Source organism: Crocodylus porosus, unplaced genomic scaffold (genome assembly GCF_001723895.1).
Source record: "Crocodylus porosus isolate Cpor-Errol unplaced genomic scaffold, CroPor_comp1, whole genome shotgun sequence".
Lineage (NCBI taxonomy): Eukaryota > Metazoa > Chordata > Crocodylia > Crocodylidae > Crocodylus > Crocodylus porosus.
In genome coordinates, this window is record NW_017728906.1 from 29040283 (window position 1) to 29055415 (window position 15133).

Here is a 15133-nt window from a genome sequence, read left to right on the forward strand (position 1 = left end):
ATTACTGTGACCCTTGCTTTCAATTTACTAAACGCTTTGGTATTTTTTTAATTATAGAATCTAATTAAACTTTTTGTCACCTTTTAATGAATTTTCAAAAGTATTGCTCAAAAATGTTGCTTTGGAGACATCTGAGCAATCTTTTCTCTTTTTTTTCCTTTCCTATCATTGTATGCATTGCTGACCACTTGGGCAATATTTGGCATGGAAAAATGTTCATAGAAGCTTAAGATGTATCCTTTGAGCAAAGGATGTATCCTTTGAGCATCCATTCTCCCTATTGCTGAGATGCATGAAATATTTCCTTTTGTTAGATGAAGAGTAATTTTGTTCTTGATTGAAAATGAGCAAAAACTCGCCAGTTTAAATTTATTTGCTAGTTTTCTCTGAGGCAAGTGGAAGACTAAAAATCATTGTTTTTACTCATGTCCCAAGCTGTTGACAAAATTGTACTCATTGTAATACATTAGAGATGCATAGGAAAGCTGCCTTCTATTGAACAAAGCATGATGTAATGACTTATGAACTAAACTTCAGACAGAGTCTAATATAAATTGTCATAGGTTCATAACTTGATTTCATTGGAAATATAATAAGCTATGCAAGTTCAGGATTTGTGCCTCTTTATTTTATCCACATGCCTCATTGTTAAACATATATATATTTTTAAAGGTTCCTTAAGCATTTGATCCTGTGCTGTCCTCATCACTAACTCCATGTGAATTCCCATTTTTTATGATCATAAAATAAAGTTATATTATAACTATTATAAGAGACAAAATTCAAATGTTTAATTTGGAAAGAAGGATATAGAATGTTCCTGTTAAATTCAGCAGAGACTTAGTAGTAGGGAACCGTCAATCGTGTGGATCATGCTGTACACAGAAGCAGTCTAGTCAGATGCCTGATAAATCCATTTGTCACTGACAAGCCAAATTCAAGAGTGACACAGTTTCTTACAAGTTTCACAGATACATGTATTGTCTGAGTTAGAGTCCAAGTTTACAGCACACTGCTTTCTTTTTTCTCTTTCCATAGATCCTCTGGATCAAAGCCACTTCATGTTGAGCTGCACCCAGTGCCAAATGTCCCCTCTAGATCAGTCAGGATTTTCCACGCTCCTCCTAGGTTCCTGTGTGACTTCATATAATTTTTGCGCACATCATGGTAGCACCATAGAGGGTCACTCCACTTTGTAGAGCTATCTCAAATCTCACTATACAAAATTTTTGGGGGGATGAAGTTTTCTCCCATTCTCTTTACATGGCCAATCCATCACAACATTCTCTTCTTGATGATAGTAGTTTCTAGTAGGCCTATGCGAATAGAGAACTATTTAATTTGGATTCAGATTCATCCAAATTGGAGGCCAGTGATTTGATTCAGAGATTCAGATTGCTTTTCTTACTCAATTCAGCTGAATCAGCTTCGAAAGATTCGGTGCCAATTCAGAGATATTCAGAGATTGTATCATAGAGTATAATGGGTAATCAATGAAATATCTATAACCTTCATTTTTTGGCTGATTCACATTAAACTTGCAAAGATCGTAGCCCCTGCTGAGGCCACAAAGCCTGACAAGTTTCAACAAGATAGGTGCAGGGGTTTCTGAGAAACTGCACCTTAAGCTGCTGACAAGCAAAACTCATGAAATGGGTGACACTGCATGTTTGTTAAGGCACGGGAGGGGTGCGATGTGTGTGTGAAAACTGCAGGCCTACTAGGCCCTGCTAAGGCCATGAAGCCTGCCAGCTGTCAAGGATATAGGTGTAGGGGGGTCTGGGACAGAAAATCCTGTAGGCAGAGACTTTTATGCTGTTTCTATGTCCCTCCCCCAGACACTGTGATTGGAAGGGCAGTCAGGGAGAAATCACACTCACTGGCCACCTAGAGATGGCAGTCCATCCCCCCTGCTCCCCCTCCCTCTTCTAAGTTTCTGTTTCCCATGAAAAACTGCCTTCTGAATCTTTTCCAAATTGATTTGGAGGCTCTGAATTGATTCAGAAAGTTTTAAGCTTCTAGCAATTCGATTCAGATTCAGAGATTCAGCCTCCGAATTGGGCTGAATCTTCTCTGAATCGAGTTGTGAACTGAAGCTTTGCACAGTCCTAGTTTCTAAGTGTATCAGTCTTAACTGCTCCAGTATCTTTGTGTTTGTTGTTCTGTCTTCCCACTTTATTTTCAGGACCTTACATAGACAACTCATGTGAAAGTTGTGTAGCATATAAAGTCCATGTTTCTGAATCATAAAGCAGGGATGGCACCCCACAAGTCATATAGATGTGCATCTTCACCTTAACTGATAGTTTGCTTTTATTCCATGCACTTTTCTATAATAGCCCAAAATTCTTAGCTGCTTTTTCTGATTCTCTTAGTTCAAGAGAACCTTCTCTTAGGTCAAGATTCTTGCTAATCATAGAACTGAAATAGAAAAAAATGTCAATGTCACCAAGAGATTTATCCATCAGAGTGATGTCAGATGTTGGTTCTTCCATTCTTTGGTATATGGCCAGAGACTTAACACTCACTAAAGTATATATGTGGGAAATACTTTGAGACTCTGTAGTGATGGGTGGAAATCTACAAATCTAAAATAGCTTAGGTGAAATTAAGGCAAACACTACATAATTAAGTAAAAGAGGATGGGATGGGAACACTAGTGTAGATGTCTGCTTTTCAGAAAATTCCTGTTCAGAGTAGAAAAAATGGAAAGTATTTGCTGTCCAACCCAAGGACATTGTGTAACTTTACTAACAACAAATAAATATTCACTACAATGATTTGAAGAATAATTACATTAAAACAGACCCATTTGATAATAAGAGAGAGTGAATTTGATCTACTTCTCAAGCCAGGGATGTCAGAAGACTTTACTTTCAGTGTAGTTCTGAATTATCTTTTCTATTTGTTCAGACATTAGTACAAAATACTAATATTTCTATAGTTCACTTTGTTTTAGTTTTTATCGCTCGTAGTTTAAGTAGTGTTCAGAGCAGATAACTATACCTAATGCAACTCATTAATCCCACATACATTTTTTTCTTTTTTATTTACTCTCAATCTATCTGAGAGTTTCTTAGACATTTAAAAGGATTTTTGCCCATTCAATTTTGATTCTAACTAATACCTTTTACAGAAAAGCTAAGTGTTATTCCTCTACTTACAATCAATAATCTGACACCATTCAAGCATGTCCATTAGTTTACAGAATGTCTGAGCAAATATTTGCTGTAACCCAGAATCATTTCACTTAATAATGACTTTTTAAGAAGTCTGAAGATTCTAATGTCTCTGTCCAAAACATCAGCCTAACAGCCAAATTTTCTTTAATCCATTATTAAATTCAATAATCTTTCAATAATATTTCCCTCAATGATAAATATATCCTTGTAAAAAGACAAGTGGGAAGTTACCACAGATCTTTTTCCTCTTTGGGTTTGACTTAGAATCATAGGATCATAAGAAAGTATGGCTGGAAGGGAACTCACAAAATCAACTAGTCCATCCATATGCTTAAGTCAGGAGCATCCCTGACTAAAACATCCTGGCCAATTGATCTGTCTAACCTGCTCTTGAAAACTTCCCAGGATGGAGATTCCACACCTTCTTTAGGTAGCCTGCTCCAGTATAGACTGGTTACTGATAGTCAAAGAGCGCTTCCTAATCTCTAGCCTAAAGTTCCCTTCCTGAAGCTTGAGGCTGATGCTTCTAGTCCTGTGTCCTACAGCCACAGAGAAAAGCCCATCGCCATCCTCTCTGTAATCACCATTCTGGTATTTGAAGAGCTAACAAATCTCCCCACTCAATCTTCTATACTTTAGACTGAATGATCCTAGTTCAATCAGCTTTTTCTCATAAGTCTTGTCTCTCAGGTCCCTAATCATATTTTGTTGCTCTGCACTGAACTCATCCAAACAGTCCACATCCTTCTTGGAGTATGGGGCCCAAAACTGATGAGGTCTCACAAGTGCTGAATAGAACAGAAGAATCATTGATCTGCAGGTGATGAGAACTCATTATGCTGTTGGCTGTTTTAGCAACAAGAATACAGCAGGCACATCTACACATGCACATTTACTGCACAATAACCAAAATACTGCACAGTATAGGCATGCATCTACCTATGCAGTAGTAAATATGGTAACTTGAGCATAAATTTGATACCTGCATCATGAAGGTATCAAATTTATGCCCAATTAGTTACTGCTTACTAATGCAGTAATGCTCAGCAACTAAGGAGGAGTATAATAGCATTGCTCAGGCATGCAGAGATGAACTAAAGATGGCCAAAGCACAATTGGAGGTACAGCTAGAAAGTGGTGTGAAGGGTAACAAGAAGGATTTCTAACGATGTATGCCACCAAGCTTGGGAGCATAATAGATATGCTGGAGGGTAGGGCTAGGATTCAGAGTAACCTATAAAAATTGGAGTATTGAGCCAAAATAAATCTCATGAGGGTTAGCAAGGACAAGTGCAAAGTCCTGTACTTAAGACAGAGCAATTCCATGCACCAGTATAGGCTCAGGGTTCACTGGCTGGGCATCAACTCTTCAGAAAAATACCTGTGGGGTTACAGTGGACAATAAGCTGAACATGAGCCAACATTTTGCCCTTGTTGTAAAGAAGGCTAATGGCATCCTGGGCTGCATTGGTAGTTGTGTTGGCAGTAGGTCAAGGGAAGTGATTCTTCACCTCTATTCAACACTGGTAAGACTACATCTGGAGTACTGTATTCAGTTTTGGGTCCTCCACCACAGAAAGGAGCAATTAGAGAGCAACAGGGGACAACACAAATGGCGAGGGGGCTGGGGCACATGACTTATGAGAAAATATTAAGGTACTAGGTTTATTTCGTTTGGAGAAGAGAAGACTGAGAGGGGATTTAAAAGCAGCCTTACTTGAAGGGAGCTTTGAAAAAGGATGCAGCCTGACTGTTTCCAGTGGTGGCAGATGACAGAACAAGGAGCAACAGTCTCAAGTTGCACCAAAAGAAGTTTAGGTTAGATATTAGGAATAATTATCATACTAGGAGGGTAGTAAAACAGTGGAACAGGTTATCAAGAGAGGTTGTGGACACTGCATCCTTGGAGGTTTTCAAGGCCTGGCTAGACAGACCTTTGGCTGGGATGACCTAGTTGAGGATCGTCCTGCTTTGTGCAGGGGGCTGGAGTAGATGAGCTCCAGAGGTCCCTTCTGACCCTAATTTTCTATGATTTTTATGATAATCAAAGTAACTTGGTTTCAGTAAAATATTTATTTATACCAGTTAAGAAACTTGTGTATACAATCATATTCTATAAAAAACGTATCTTTGGTGCATCTACATGAGATGCTAACTGCGCAATACCCTAATAATTCTGCAGAGTTGTGTGTCACAGCATGAACTGTGCTATACCCTACTGCATAGTATCATTAAGCGACTTCAGAGTAGCATCAGTAAAAATGTGTTCACTGGTGTGACTGCACACTAACTCTGGTTACTGCACATTTATTTAGTACTTGATTATACATGTACTAAATTAAATGTACAGTAGCCTCTGCACATTAATGAACATGTAGATGCCTCCCTTGTGTAAAAAAAAAATGTATTCTAATAAAGTTAGGGAATTATTTGTAAATATATTCAGAAACTTTCTAATTTATTTCCATATAGGTGATGTTGTTCACCACAGAACTTTCAATACTCTAATACAGATACATATTTTTGCAATAAAGCAACACAAAAATGTTTTCCATTGAATGTGCATACTTTTATAGTGCACTGAATTAATAAGTAACTGCCCAAAAATGTGCCTTATTCGCCATAAGAGAAAACAAAACATGAATGAATCCAATTAAAATAGTAAATAGATTAATAATCACAACAGAAACAGTAAATATACAAATATTCTTTGTTCCATTGTCAAGTTGCTCTCTTTATGCTAAATTCTCGATTTTCACTTCTCAAGATGCAATGAATAGCACAACATTTTAAAATGTTGTTTGCTTTTTCAGTTCATTAAACCCACACAAAGATAAATCTTCTTATGGCTAATAAATAAATGACAAAGTTCAATCAGGCTGATAAACAAAGATAAGTCCTTAAAAAGACAGATTCAAACAAGTATTCAGTAACTGAAATTAGGAAGACAAAATGTCAAGTAGAGTCTATGAAATATGGATAAGAGTAATGAGAACAATTTACATGATAGTTGAAATCATCCTCTGTGTTTTTGGTAGACTTGAAGGAAATTTATCTGAGTGTAAATGGAAATAGAAATACAGTATATTGAGAAGTGTTGATTGACTTAGATCTGAAATTAGGATGGAGACTAGGTTTTTTTAAACAAAAGCATGTATGGTTTCTCCTTACTGGGACTCAATTTATATTTTCTTATAGCTCTGTGTTCAAATGTTTAATATCAGTAAAGTGATATGCAACACATAAATGGTCTTAGTTTATCCCTGTTTTCATGTTGATCATGTAAACAGCAAGTACTTTGATCATTTTGTTCCCTGACATTTCTTAGGCAGACAAGGTTCCTTGGGTGAATCTAATATTTTTTATTAGACCAACTTAAATAGCTGGGGAAAAAAAAAAAAAGCAAGCTTTTGGGTTTAAAAACTCTTTGTCAGGCTGATGAAGTTTCTGTGGTTGGTTTGTGCTCTTCCTGGATGGAATAAAAAGTAAAGAAGCCAGAGGCTGGAGTGTATGCATGCAAGACAGGCAGTCAATGAAGATGTAAATAGAGGAGTCAGTGGGTGAGAGAGAGATTATATTGCGGTGGGGGAGAAAGGGAATGAATATAGCAGTTAAACAGTGGAGAGGTTCCTGGGGAGTTAGATATTGGGCAGGTTATAATGTGTCATAAATCCAATGTCTAATGTCTATATTTAGTCCATGATTTTTTGTGTCCAGGAGGTTCACCCAAAGAACCTTGTCTGTCTAGATCCTTAGACCAACATGGCTACAACCTACACCCCTGACATTTCTTAGGATTTTAACAATGAAATCAAATTATATTTTGAAATCTCTGTTTTCTGCTGCTACACATTCACCTTTAATAGCAGAGCATGTTTAACTCTCCTCTGAGCATGTTAGTCCCAAGTCAATGGGCACACACCATGTGAATGCGCAATAGCACGTCTACATGTTCACTAATGTGATTAGACTCTTCAGGCATAAATCTGATACCTGCTTTATGTAGGTATCAAATTTAGACTCAAATAGCCTTAAATTGCTAGTTTTAAGGAGTACTAATAGTGCTAATTGGGCTAATGTGCATTAAAAGTGTATGTGTAGACATACCCTTTTAGTGTGTCTAGCATAACTTAATGAGAGCAAGTTCAGAAATGCATAACCAGAAGACTTCCATAGGAACATTCGAGTCCAGAGCTTACCATTTTTCAAAAGCAACTGAAAACTTCACTATTCTCCAGCCCTGCAGGCACTCTGGGTGAAACCTTTAGCTCTATTAAAATAAAATGCAAGTTTGAAATATTTACAGTATGTATGGTTCAAAGAATCCTTTCATGTTAATAAGAAATCCACTTCCATCACATTTAGGGCATGTTACACTTAGGGTATGTTAACTGCACTTAAAATGCCAGAGTCCATATGTTCAAGCAGGAAAATGCGTATTAAGTTCACTTGCCTCACAGCAGTTAGGACTTCTCATTGGAGGAGTATCTCCAAATCTTATTAAGTAGCATTGTCCAACTTTTCCACAGATATAATACTAGCAATTTGTACTGATTGTTGGCTCCAGTCCTGGGACCTTAGAGGAGTCTGGAACTGGGTCCAGTGTGGTCCCAGGCCTGAAACCAACAATCAGCTGATCATTCATCCCAGTCCTAGGACCATACCAGAGTCTCAGACTACTTCCAGTAAAGGGCTACTAGAAGATCTAGTGGTAGGCATCCTGGCTTGACCTCGACTCCTTATGCCTTCCACCAGCAGCAGAGATCTAACTCATCAGAGCTCTCTATAAGGCATGTGGGCTGGGAGATTGCAGTAAGCATTACCAGATGCTGCTCAGAACACACTCTAACTTTAAATATGGCACAGCAATACTTGCTACAACCTAAATAACAAGGCACGTAGGGCTTCTATACACATGCAAGGAGCTGGCTCTGACAAGCTGGAAATCCAGTGCATCAGAGCAGACTTTTAATTAAGTCTGCTGGAACACAGAAATAAACATGCTCCAGCAGACACTAGCATCATCTGTATCAGTGTCCCTGCACTGAAAAATGGTCGTGGGGTGCTTTGAACTAAAGCTCATCAAATGAGCTTTAGTTCACAGCACCCTGCCACCATTTTTCAGTGTCAGGGATGCCGATACATGTGATACTGAAGCACTTTTAATTAGCACCCCCCCCCCCATGGAGCATGCCCTTAATTTCTATTAAAAGCTCTATTTTTTCACCCTGCCAAAAGCGATTTTTGTGAAGCACATTCTAAAGAAACAGCTGTAACAGTCCCAACCAGCTTAGGGACCAAGTTCTTTTAGGTCATTTTTTTATGCATGTTGACATGGAGGTTCCAGGGGATTGTAAAAATTAAAGAAGTTAGAAATACCTTTAATTTATAGCAGCTTTTTGAAACAATTGGCTCCAATATTCGCAAACTATGAAAGTTAAATAAAAGGGCAATTTATTCAGAAATAAAGTACATAAGCTTCAATTTTCCAATTGAAAGAGTGTAACTGATCTAATTTTGCTGTATACCATATTTACAAAGCCTTCCAGTTCTGAAATGAAAAACAACATGGGAATTTACATAAGTTTCTGAGGCAAAGGAAAAGCGGTGGTTATGTGCACATGCATGTGTCTGCATAGGGTATGGAGAAGGAAGGGGAAGGTGTAGACTGAAAGGGAAAACTCAGATACTTGTAAATGAATTCTCAGCTGAATTGTTTAACAAGTAAGAGAAGAAAGTTTTCAGGCACTAGGAAAAAATTACTGTAGATAAGGTTTAATTAAGAATTGCTATAATAGCAGGACTGTGAGTCACTTTTAAGTAGCAAGTAGATATATTACAGTTAGGGTAGAATTCTGTTTCCCCATTTTTTTCTGAGAAACTCAATGCATTTTAAAAAATGAATTTCAGTAAAGTGTGCAAGTGCACTACACACCTAAAATGTGGTCAGATAAAACTGACTTAGGGTGTTGACAGACATGGAAAAAACAAAAAAAACAAAACACACTCTACTGGAAGCAGCCACGTGTTACTTTGGCTCAGCTCCACAGCATCTGCAGAGATCAGATACATTAGTGGTCTTTGTGGAACTTTTAGCTAAAGCTAATTCAAAAAGGCCCAACAAAGCTCTCTAACTATACAGATGTTGGGAAAGCTGGGTGCAACTAACACGCTGCCTCTTTTGGGCATGTGCTGGGCTCAGTGCAGGAGTGTGCGGTGCTTAATTTAAAGCATCATTTTTCCATCTCTGCAAGCAGCCACATGTCTTGGTGTCTAGCCTTTTCTAGAGGCACAGCAGTACTATGCATTTAGAGCCAGTCTGTTAGACATCCCTAGACACCTAAAGCCCTGTACACCTAGAAAAAACATAATAATGTTTCAGTACTTTGGCTCTAGTTCCTGATCTGATTGGTGACCACTTCAGTAGACATATTGTACCTGTGCAGGGAGAGTTTAGTTAGGCAGGCACAGCTGAGACTTGGATCATTCAGAGGGACAACTGAGGGTAGTCAAAGAAAACTAGCTACAGTTAGAATTAGGGCATTCAAATTAGCTACAGGGACCAGAAAAGCCAGAGACCTGTAAAAGAACCTTGTCTTAGCCAGCTGTAGTGCTGCTTGGTGCATGGTTTAGTCCTGCCCCAGTCCAGTCTCCCAGGATTCCCTCTCCCCCTTTTTCCCTTCTTGCATGCCATGCCTCGATGTTGTGCATCTGCTAGTTAGGAAGGCTGACCCCAGAGACTTTAAGTGCAATTAAGGAATGTTGGCTAAGCCTAGCTCACCAGTACTCACCCCATAAACTTGCCCATGCTTCACAGGTATTGCTAGCATTTAATTCACTGTACCTTCCTCCTGGACCTGTCATTCTCTCTTCTTACCCAGCCCTGCAGGGCTTCCTCTCCACTGTTTCTTCCCCTAAAAGGAATCAAAGCATGGCTGTCTTCCCAAGACACCCCTCCCCTGTTCTTCTTCTGTGGCCTCCTACCACAGGAAAGCAAACTCAACAGACTGTCCAGACTGTATTTTTAGCACTCATTTTTGCATGTCTAGAGAGGGAAATAGATTTCTGCCCTAAATGTTTTGAAAGAGTTGCACTTGCAATATCTAAGCAAAAGTTTTGGTTCTATGCAATCCCTAAACATATGGAACATAAAAACACCAAGGCTAGGGGCAGATATTACACATAAACTGATTTAAATGATCAGAAACGGTTTTAAACCTATAACAGAACAGAAGTTCAGTGCACATAAGCCAGTTTGAAAATGGCTGAAATCAGTTTGAGATAAACCTGGTTGAACGTAGTATCAGACTTAACTAATTTGGGTTAAACTGATTTATGCAATGCCTATCCCAGACCCCTTGCTGGTTTAAGATAAACCAGACTATCCCAGCATTCCAGCATGTTCTCTGGGCTGGGTGGGGATTTCTGCTTCACAGCAAGGCTAGCCCTTCCCCTCTGCACCCTCACTGGAGCTCTGGCAGAGACTTCCAGGCACATCACATCTGCATAGTTTCTTCTAAACAGGGATTATTCCTCCGTCCCCTCTGCCTTATGCAGACACCTCAGCATTAGCTAGCAGACTACATGCTGGCTACAGTCCCTGCTGTGGGAGGAGACAAAGGCAGACAGACTTTCTGGAGCTAATCAACAGGTAGCTTAAAGTCCTTCCTTGGAAAAGCTGTTTAAGAAGAGCTTGAACTAATAGAGAGAGGCTTTGTTTTCTTAATGGGTCGATAAGCAGTTAGGGGTGATAAGCATTCCCTGATCCGATGCTCAGGAGGGAATAATAATAGTGTCCTAGCAGGGCCTGGCCATGGGCCCCTTAAGCTTAGCACTCTGGAAATGAAGGGTGGGCTGCTCTAGTGCTCCCCTGGCTTCTAGCCTAAGCCACTGCAGGCATGTGCCTGAATTTTTTCAGTCCAGAGGGAATGTTTGTGTGCTTAGAAAACAGTTTAGCCTAACCAGGTAAGACTAACTTGCAAAAATTGAATCAATTCAAGCTCAGGCTTTTTAAAGTCTGTCCTTAGCCCAAATAGAACTTTGTGTTTTTGTTTTTGACTCTTGAGTAACATTTTTTGGTTAATCCACTAGGCTCTTGATGACCATAGCTGGACCATGTACATGACTTCCCTGTAACATACACAGTTTTCCTTCTACTGATTCCTACATAACTCCATAGTAAAGGATCTGACAACTGAGAAAAGACAGAGTCTTTATGGAATATACATGCTGTATTATTTAGGTTACATAGTGCTTGGTTGCAATCTACAGGAATTTAGAGGTATTATGTTGCTACATGAGGGATCTCACTTTCCAATTAATTCAGCATGGAACATGTTGAGAGTTACAGAAGAAAAATATTAAAAGAGTGAATGTAAAGAATATATTGTGTACAAATTAAATGTGTTTCTTTAGTTTATTACAAGATGCTGATTCATGTAAACAATAGGATATTCCAGTTTGATTTCACTTAGTTTTTGACCATTTTAAAATTTAAAAATGAAATGACAAAAATATGTTGATTGTCACACAACATTTAGGACCAAAGGAGTAAAGTCAGAACAAAAAAATGAGACTAGATTTCACCCATGGTCCCAATCCAATTAAATATTCCAAGTGATTTTAAAGCATATTGACTCTGTGCCATGGCCATGCAATGCTGGTACCTCTGTTTGTTGTTTATCACTGGAACATTTACAAGTAACATTGTAAGTAACATTTATCACTTGTATACAGCTTCACAATACTTTGCATAGTCCTTACTGAAAGTTCCAGTAAAGAAAGCATCTTATTCTTTCATTTAAAAATGTAAGCAGTGAATGGTTGATACACAGAGATCCTAGTAAGCTGTTTGGTTGACATTGAAATTGTATATAAAAAACCTAAATCCATGAAGATTATATGGTATTTCAGGATAAACTCGTTGTATAATACCTTCAGGATAAAATTTACTTTTCATGGTGCTCAAAGCAAAATAAGAGTATTTCCCCAAAAGTTTTACAATTGTTATCACAAGTCTGATTTTATAGGCCTTTCACTTCCAAGATTCTATCTGATTTAACTGAAATTACACCCATATAAGGTTAAAGAACAATTTACATTAACTGTCATCAGCTTTGTGGGTAGATGGAATGTAATACTGGACTTAGTGTCACTATTTTAGCCTATTGCAAGGGAGCTTCCAGTTAGTGTAGACAGCACTCAGAAATAGAAACAGAAATATTAGTACAATGTTTCAGTGACAAAGCTTTGAGTGTGTTGTGCACCGTAGCAGATTCAAAATTATGTTAACACAGGGGAAGGTTTTGTTATGTTTCCTTATCCCTTTTGTTAAAAACAAACAAACAAACAAACTTAAGCAAATAACAGCTAGCTAGATAGATAGATAGAATAGAAGCGCTGGAGCATTGCAAGAAACAAACAAAGTAAAAAAATAATAAAAACCCCAGAACAACTGAAATTGTTGCAGTCAGTGAAGTGAAGTAAACATGCCCTAATTCAAGTCTTACAATACATGTTCAATAACAAGGATATGTTGTAGGTTCCTACTGATTTTTATGACTTCAAATGTTTATAGAAATATTTGAATAATTATATATGAAGGCTACCCATTTTTGCACATTTTCAGCTGTACTGCATGAAACATCACCTATTCACACTTTCCTAATCCATCTGCTCCTATTTTTCACATGCAGCTGAAGTCTCTTCACTTCTCAGTGAAGCTTAATGAGTGCCATAAAGATCACAAAAATACTTAATTTTGAAAAATATGATTTGTATGCTATACTAGCAAGCTACAGAAATATTTTATATATTAAACAGCGCTAGTAATTAAATCTCATGCTATATCTGTGACAGCATGTGGGTCATGAATTCATCTGGGTGGCAGCCAACTGAAGCTAGTATCTTTATGTTTGTCTGCAAGGTAAATATTTCAAACACACACAAAACTAAACAGCTCTTTCACAAAAAAATTCTCAGATTAAAGAGTGAATTTGCTGCATCTCTTAATTGTAGCTCTGTGGGACATAGCTAGATGGGAATGTGATGTTGCTAATTATGCAGCCATGTTGAGTACATATTTTTTTTACATTTTAGAAAGAAGCAAAATGATGTCATATCACAATGACCATGTAATAATGGACTAGAAAAACTTTCCAGCAGGGATAGTTTAATTTACAATTAAGAGTCTTAAAAGAGCTACTTACTTATGTCATTTTAAATAAATCTTGGATTACCATGAGGTTTCCAGACAGTTGAAAAAGGCTACTGTTAAAAGGGATGGCCTGAGTTAACTAACTGATTTAGAGCCTGACATCAATACTAGACAAAATAATGGAAAGGCTCGTTCAGGTGATAAACAATGTGAGCATATTTATGTACCAGTGAACATGGGCTAATGGAAAGAAGATCCTGTCAAACAAATCTGATTTATTTTTTTGAGGAGACTAGAAGTCTGGTTGATAAAATAACAAAGATGTTATGTACTTAGACTTGTATAGGAAATTTTACCTTGACTTGTATGACATTTTGCTTATTGTTCTCTTTAGCAGAGAAAAGCACAATAAAAAAAGCTTTCAGTTATTGCTTAAGCCTTACCAATATGAGCAGTAAGTAAGGTGCACGCTTTCAATACGTGTGTTTTGTGTTGAGATGTGGGAAGGCACATTGACTACTAAAACAAATTACCAATGGAAGTGGTGGGTTACATATTTATTGAACTTTCTGGTCAAGGCTTGATGCTGTCCTGGAAGATTTTCTTGAGTAAAACACAAGTTACTGGACTAAGTACAGGAATAATTAACTAAAAATTAATGGCCTGTGGTATATAGGGGTTCTTCTACACAGTCTCTGGGCAAGTAAGGGAGCAATGTCATCTAACATATGATCTACACAATTGTTACTCCTGCTTGCCACACATTGTCAGCCTTCATTTGATGATGATGTCACTGCTGCAGGTTCACAGGGGAGCAGTATTGTCTTCCCTGATCAGGCTTACAGTGGGAGGCAGTGCAGAGAGCACTGTCACCACTGCAAACCTTGTCAGATGTGGGTCTGGCAGCAGATGATACACCGCTATGGCTGGGAGATCCTTAGTTGATGGGGCTTCCAGTCACAGGGTAACACTTGGCCACTAGGGATTTGTGAAATGGGCTATATTTGATTCAGATTCAGATTTGGCCCAAATTGGGGACAGTGATTTGATTGATTCAGATCACTATCCCGATTTGATTTGGCTGAATCTGAAGATTCGATGCTGATTCAGAGACTCAGCAATTCAGCCATAGACACAATCTGAAATATTTTTTGTGCATATCTCAAGGTACCAGGCATGGCTCATGAATGCTATGATGCTGGGGCAGATGGAGCATCCCACAGTGGTGGACCCAGAAGTGGACTGGAAGTACTTGTGGTTCACCTCTGGGTCTACAGCTGCATGTGGGGGACACCCCCCCACACACGCCCCTTGCTCAGCAGTCAGCTGTAGGAGGACCCCGGGTGCCCCCCCAGACCCAGGAGGCACCATTCACAAGCCAGGGGGAGGGTCCCCTACATGCTGTGCAGTGGACCTGGAAGCAGACTAGAAGTGCTTGTGGGATTCTCCATTCACATGAGCATCTCAGCATTCATGAGCCACCTGGAACCTTGAGGTATATAGAAAAAACATTTAAAGCTGTGTCTATGGCCAACTCATGGAATCTCTCTGAATAGATTCAGAGAGATTAAAGGGTCTCCTGATTCGATTCAATTTTGGAGATTCAGCCATCAAATCTGGTTAAATATCCGCTAAATCGTATCAGCAATTAATGGTACAAGTAGAACAAGCTACAATATTATATTATTACCCATTTTTTGTGGACTAACTTTGTAGCTTATTGCTCCTTTTATCATGCCATTAATTGGGTGAATATGTAACTGGCAACAGGTTACCGTTAAAATGTAGATGGTGT

At 38.5% G+C, this 15133-nt stretch overlaps 1 long non-coding RNA gene across 2 annotated transcripts in view; it reads right to left on the reverse strand.

The window, feature by feature from the left end:
• LOC109305719 overlaps nucleotides 1-15133 on the reverse strand; it is a 36679-nt gene that overhangs the window by 7018 nt on the left and 14528 nt on the right. Inside the window, exon 4 of one of the 2 annotated variants that reach the window (XR_002099680.1) lies at nucleotides 7421-7452. The exons of the other annotated variant lie outside the window; for it this stretch is intronic. This is a non-coding gene — a long non-coding RNA (uncharacterized LOC109305719). Of the gene's footprint in view, nucleotides 1-7420; nucleotides 7453-15133 lie in introns of those variants that run through there. 2 annotated transcript variants of the gene reach the window in all.